Here is a 6,755-nt window from a genome sequence, read left to right as displayed (position 1 = left end):
GGGGGACCTCGGCTCTCCTGCGGCCCCTGGCAGGCTGGGTGCCGACCCTTGGGCAGGGAGCCGACCCAGGGGTTTCCGTCGTCCTCCGAAGCCCCTCGGCCACCGCCTGCGGAAACACACCGTCTGGCGTGGAAGCCGGCTCTGCAGCTCCCCTCCCTCCCTTCTACTCACCGTCTCCTTGTGTTTTCCCTTCTTCCCGAAAGCACCCAGGCAAACATGGACATGAGTGGACAAGTCGGGAGACTGCCAAGACTGCACTGGGAGGGGGTGGTAATGAAGTGGGAGAAAATAATGAAAATAAACCAGAGTATGTTACAGTCTGTCACACACACGCACACGCACACAAACACCCCGTTCCCAGCCTGCTAGCCGTGATGGCTGTGTCCAAGTGGAGGCACATTTTAAATGTCCAGCCCTAGGAGAAAATTGCACACGGACAGCCATCCGTGGAGGAGGGGCGGCCGGGAACTTCCTTCTCAGCATTCATTTGACTTTTCTGGAGCACATACAGATTCCCACCGAAGGGACCCGGGAAGAAACAGCCGTTGTGGGAAGGCCATTCCTGGACACAGCCGTGGGCAGCCTCTCAGGGAGGGCGGCCTTTGTCACCTCCGCAGCACAGGCCACTGAACTCACTCAAGGTGTAATAGGGTGACAGGTGCCTTCAGAGGCTTGGGGAAACGCCACGCTGTGCTATAATGGACGTCCCCATCCCGGCTGCGGGCAAGTGCTTTTCCTAAGGACTAGGAGGGCGGAAAACAAATTGAACCTTGGGTGGATCCTGTCCCCGCCCCCCTGCCCGTCACCAAAGCAGTCGTCAGTTGCCTCTTAGCGATCCAATATTCTCAACTTCACTTGGGAACAAGTGCATTCAAACAAGGCAGTCGGAGCTGACTGCGGAAAACGGGCTCTCTGCGAGTCCAGTCGCTGCTGCGCAATCCTGGAATATTCTTTTATTCAAGAGGCCTCTTCCAGTGGATTCTAACCCGCTCTGGCTATTGTTCTCATAACCGATAGGGGGCAGCAGATGCACCGCGAAGCTCGGTCTCCAGGCAGGAAGAGCGCCCTGCTGTCCCTGGGAACTGGGTTTAAGTGGACGTTTGGGGTATAAGGCTGGAACCCTCGTCTCTTAAGTCCACGGTAGCAGCCACCTGCGCGCCCTGGGTGCGGGGTCGGGGTGGGGGTCCCCTGGTGCAAGGGGCTGGGCAAAACTTTCTGTGCAGCGTGCCGTTCCTGTAAACGCAGCGTACAGCATCAACAAGCAAGCAAATCCAGATGTATGCAAATGCTACCATTAATAAGATACAGTGTATGGGCGTTTAAAAAGTCCAGAGTCGACTGGATTTTTGAAGCGTCCTTAAGTGTTTCCAGTCAATACAGAACTTAAAAAGTATGTCTACCACAGCTTTTTGGATGGTGGTGATGGTGGGGTCTGTTACATTGTGTTGAATTTCAAAATGGCTTTTCTCATTAGAAAAAGTTAGGAACTACGGATCCAGACACTCGTTGATCACTGAGGTGACGATACCCAGGCTTCTCGGAAGAGAAATCGGGAGGACTCGGCCACTTCTCCCTGGTGTGAGTCTGAGAGCGCGGCCAGGCGGCGGCTGCGCAGCTTCCATTCCCAAAGTGCCAAGCCGAGGCAGCTCGGATTGGTCCCGACTGAGATTCCTGAGTCCTGGGCTTTCCTGAAAAGCTACCTCGCTGAGTAGCCAGAGCACTTGAGTTTGCAGAATCCTTGAAGCGGCGTTGTGTATCTTCTCCAACTCAACAATTCTTCAGAAATGGGCATATTTTGGTCTGAAATACGAAAATACACATGTGGACCAGTTTTGGTTTGTTTGTTTTGAAGAAGAGAGAAATCAATGTTAAAATTTAAAGACTGGCTATTACAACCATTTCTAAGTAGCTTTTAGAAAGTGATAACTATTAAATTATCCAAATGAAAATGTATGTTAAAGGAGCAAGGTTGTACCTTACTCCATGAATCTATGATCAGTTAAACACTCTAAGTAATCCCTGACATGCCTTTGGAAAATAGGAAAGGATTACACTTTTTAATTATAGAATTTATCGTGACACAAGCTGTTTTTAATTGTATTACAGTTATGAATAAACATATTTATGATATCTGCTTATCTCCCTCCTTTGGGATTTCGGGCATGCTTGCACTCTGGTGTGTCTCAAGCCTGAGGCTGCCATGTGGGATCCAGCCACCGTAGCTACCAGGCCACAGGCAAGTCCGATTATACCAACTTTTAATGTAGTTGTTTATTTATTTATATGTTATTTAGTTTTTATGTTCTTTTCTTCCTTTTTGCTTTTGATCATAGGGCATGTGTACTCCTCAGAGAGAGACAGAGAGAAGGAAAGTGAAAAATCACTCCCTGGAGTGATGGCCACATAGCAACCCCTTCTCCTTCATTCTCTTCCTGGGATTTTGGGCACCCATGCACACAGGCCCAGTGTGATTTTCAAGCAGCCAGGTCTGGGACTTGAACTGCAGTCAGCTGTGTAGGAACCCTGTGCTCACCACCACACCACCTGCTGGCCCCAGTGTAATTTTTTAAACATCGTAATAAATTCTAGAAATGCACCTTTGTATTTCAATAACACAATTGCCAGGAGTTTTATTAACATGGAAAGTCCATATGCTGGGAGAACAGAGTCTCCCAAAATAATGATGAATACTAATTAAGGTAGTACAACATTTATAGGGAAATGTTAAGTTTGCATTTGAGAGGGATGAGGAGGAATCAGAAGACAAGAAGGAAAGGACTAACTTACGGTCTTAGGTGGTGCAAAAAACAGGTAAATCTGGATGGGAGGATTTTCAAATTTGATTCCCAATCCTAAGAAAAACCAAATGCCCTGCTCCTTCTCTTGGGTTCCCCTATATCTGTGAAACCATGAGATGGGATTTAGCCTGGGCTCCGAAAGCAGAGTGTTCTTTGTGTTTAAAGATATGCCTGAGCAATTTTTAACTCTGCCAGGGACCAACATTATTTCCCTTTAAATGTGTAAGAGCGATTGCACATTAAACACAGACGTATGTTTTAGCCCATGTTTTACAGGTGGGAAAATGTGTACCAAAGACCAATCAAAAAGTTTCTTTAAAAAAAAAAATTTGCTTGGGCCAGCAGGTGGCATGGTAATTAAGGTGCTGGACCCCCACATGGCCGACCACGGTTTGAGTCCCAGACGTGATGGCTTGCTTTCTCACTTTCCCTCTCTCTCTTTCTGTCTCTTTCTGATAAGCATAGGAGCCCTGTAGCAAATTAAAAGAAATTAAATTAAATAATTTTTTAAAATTTAATAAAATATAAATAAAATAGTATAAATAAATTGAAATAATATAAATAAAATAATTGCTATGAATTGGCAATAATATGAAATATCAGTCATTTCAACTTTTAAAATAATATATTGATTCATAGCACAACTTGACTTATTTGCTTAGTAATAATGGTTATCATTTCCTGTTCCACATACCAGCTATATAAGACATTTTACATATAAGAAAACTGAAGTCAAAGAGCTTATACTACCTCCCCAAGTTTACACAGTTACTGGCTGGAAAGCCACTTTCTGAGTGTAGAGCCCAGGTGTTTTACACCGTCTTGCTTGTCAACTAGGAAATTGTAGCATATCCCTGTAAAGGGTGCAAAGACTGAACTTGTAGGTGTCTGATGACTGAGCAAAAATGGGTAAATTTATTTCTATCATGATGTTAGAGACCAAAAACTAGGTTAATCACAAAGCAAACCCAAAACCCTCTATGTCACAGAGTTTCTCAACCTTGAGTTTCTGTATTAAATGACTTATGAAGGTATTAATGGAGTGCAAAGAAGTATACAACCTACTTTAAATTTTCAAAAATATAAGTCAAACTTGCATGATTCCCACGGACAGATTAACTAAAATTTTATTGTTTTGCTTGCTGGACTTGTGTAGTTAATCTGAAGTAGGAAAATGAATAGACTGTTATATAGTAACTGTAATTTGTTTGCTAGATAGTACATTCAGTTGTTTCAGGTCTGTGGAAAGGTTGTAAAAATGATAATTATAAATATAAAAAAGGGGGGGCCAGCAGTTGGCATAATGGCTATGTTGCTGGACTCCCATGTAGTCAACCTTCGATCGAATCCGGGACTCAGTGGCTTAAACTCACGCTGGGTGCGTGTGCATATGTGTCCAAGATCTCAAGAGGAGAATGGAGGAGAAGGGATTGAAGCGTGGCCATCCCCCCTGGGGAGGGGGTGATTTCTCGCTTTCTGTCCCTCTGTCTCTGTCTTTCTGGCTAGCGCACATGCTCTGTAGCAAAAACCTCTCAAAAACAAAACAAAACAAAACAAAAACACCAAATATCAAAAGGGACTTCAGATATGAAATGGAATCACTGACACCTGGTAAAAGCTCACACAATACAATTATTCTATGTGTCACTTATTAGTTCTACATGGCGACTGTGCTGTTCAAGTCCCAGACTCCGTGGCTTTGAAATCTCACTGGGAACGTGTGTGTGCGTACCCAAAATTCTGAGAGGAGACTTGAAGGAGAAGGGATGGTGGGGGGTGATTTCTCACTTTTCCTCTTTCTTTCCAGTGAATGCACATGCACTATAGCAAAAACTAAAACAAAAAAACAAAAAACAAAAAAACCCAACTCTGATTATAATGAGTTTTGCTGCATTTGGGGATTTTATATTACATTTCTACAACACATTGTTATGTAAAGAACACTAATGTAAATTAGTCATATTTAAATAACAAACACCATTCATTTGGAGTTATAAAGGGGTATGTTTGAGATTATGCAACAGCATGTCTTAGAGAACAGTTTTTCTGGCGCCTTCTGATTGGTCCCTTCTTTTTAGTACAACACTTCTCAATTTTTTGTTTTTTTAATTTTAGGACTCCACAAAACTTTTGTTTATTAATACTCAGTGTATTAGAAATCAAAATTGGAGGCATGTTTAAAATATTTGTCACTTAATTTATAAAAATGATAAACCCATGACATATTAGTGAAAACCAATAATGTTTTTCCAAACAAAAAAAATGGAAAAATGTTGTTTTATATTTTGCAATTCTTTTTAATCTCTGACTTAATAGAGGCAGCGGGATCTTCATTTTTGCTTCTGCATTCCATCTATTGTGATATGTCACATAGATTGAAATAAATGAGGAAAATCTCACCTCAAAGAGCTATATAGTTGGAAAGGAGGGTGCATTGTAATAGCTTTTTCAGACAATCATGGGTAGTCTTTGATATTATTCCAAAGTCATTCAAGCAGTAATTTTTAAAAAGTTAGTTGCAATGTGACACTTACATCCATTTCAATACACTTTTCATACTCTATTATAGTAAAACTCGTTAGTTCATTGAGTGGACCTCTTACCCATGCACGATTTGTAATGGCATACAGTGGTCATTTGGAAATGATCCGTTTACTGAATTAAGTGGATCTTCCAATGTTATTTATCTCATTTTACTGTATGAAAAGTATCATAGTCACTCATTATACTTCATCAGGAAAAATTGTACATATTAGGATACAAATTTTCTAATATTCTCATTTTTACTTGTAAGACAGTCAAATTTTATCATTGGCAAAAATATTGTCAATTGTCCCCTTTGAAGTGATAGGCTCTCTTTTTAAATTTCTTTTTTAATTTCTAAGAACATAGTTACCAGATATTAAGTCTGAATAACCATGGTTTGTTTGTCAGTTAGTTCTTTCAAATAAAAAAGAAGCGACCAGTTCCATTTGAAACTCGATTGCTTCAGTGCTTTTGTGAGACAGCCATCTGACTTTGGTGTGTGGCAGAAGCACTTCCTATATACTCCCCATTCCGTCCCACAGAATATTAAAAAGAGAGGCCCTGGAGGGTTGGGACTTATTAAAATGAACATTTTTATTGCTTTCTCAGGTGTACATTTTTGAATCAACTTTCTCTCTCTCTCTCTCTCTCTTATTTTTTGCTGCAAGTGTTCAGCGAAGAACACGGGAATACCGTGGCTACAGTTGGGTGCCACTGCCTTGCTTTGTGCTGGGGAAACCACAGTGAAAAAAGCAAGTGACACTTGTAGTATCTTCATGAAAATCATTTCAATTGCACAGAACCCTGAGTATTACAGCCCTCCAGGGATCTGTGGACCCCAGTTGAAGAACTGCTGCCTTAGTTGTAGAACAGTTATCTGAATCACCCATGTGCACTTAACGCCATACCACCTCATGTCAGCTGTCGTCTGCTGTCTACAAGCGTAACCTCCCTAATTAGGAACTGGGCCATCTACATAGCTGCATCCTGATGCCTGTGGAAGTGCCTGCACTCTATACAGGTAAAGTTTCTGATGGTTAATGGGCTGACACATTGAAACTGGTACTAATGCACACGCTTACGTTAAAACATTACCACTTCCTAGTTGATCATCGTTTTTACTTATGTTACTGAGGAGGGTGGTCTTTTGGGGAATCCATTTATTCAGAGGAAGGAAAGGTGCATTTGTCATGATATAGTATACTTTTTTCAAACAGCTATCCTCATTGGCAGTCTTGTTCATCTCTGTGTTCTATTTTAGCTATTAGCTATTCCTTTGCTTGTACTGAGGTTGCAGCTTCCCATAGCAGTATGTAAGATTTTGAGTCCAGTTTCTTTTGAATTTCAAATATTACAGTCACCAGTGCCACCAGAGGAATGGCTTCTAGCAGCAAAGGACTTGTCCAGTTTATAAAGACAAGCTGAAAAGCG

At 41.9% G+C, this 6,755-nt stretch overlaps 1 long non-coding RNA gene across 1 annotated transcript in view; it reads right to left on the bottom strand.

The window, feature by feature from the left end:
- Nucleotides 1–1,033, bottom strand: part of LOC102483272 (uncharacterized) — a 6,565-nt gene extending 5,532 nt beyond the window's left edge. Inside the window, exons 1-2 of the long non-coding RNA XR_337690.2 lie at nt 637–1,033; nt 172–257 (exon numbers count right to left, since the gene is read on the bottom strand). This is a non-coding gene — a long non-coding RNA (uncharacterized LOC102483272). The remainder of the gene's footprint in view (nt 1–171; nt 258–636) is intronic.
- Nucleotides 1,034–6,755: the final 5,722 nt, after the last annotated feature.

This window comes from Tupaia chinensis, unplaced genomic scaffold (assembly GCF_000334495.1).
Source record: "Tupaia chinensis unplaced genomic scaffold, TupChi_1.0 Scaffold148904_1, whole genome shotgun sequence".
Classification (NCBI taxonomy): domain Eukaryota; kingdom Metazoa; phylum Chordata; class Mammalia; order Scandentia; family Tupaiidae; genus Tupaia; species Tupaia belangeri.
The sequence above is the reverse complement of the archived record's forward strand: the minus strand, read 5'-3'. Positions and strand labels throughout refer to the sequence as shown.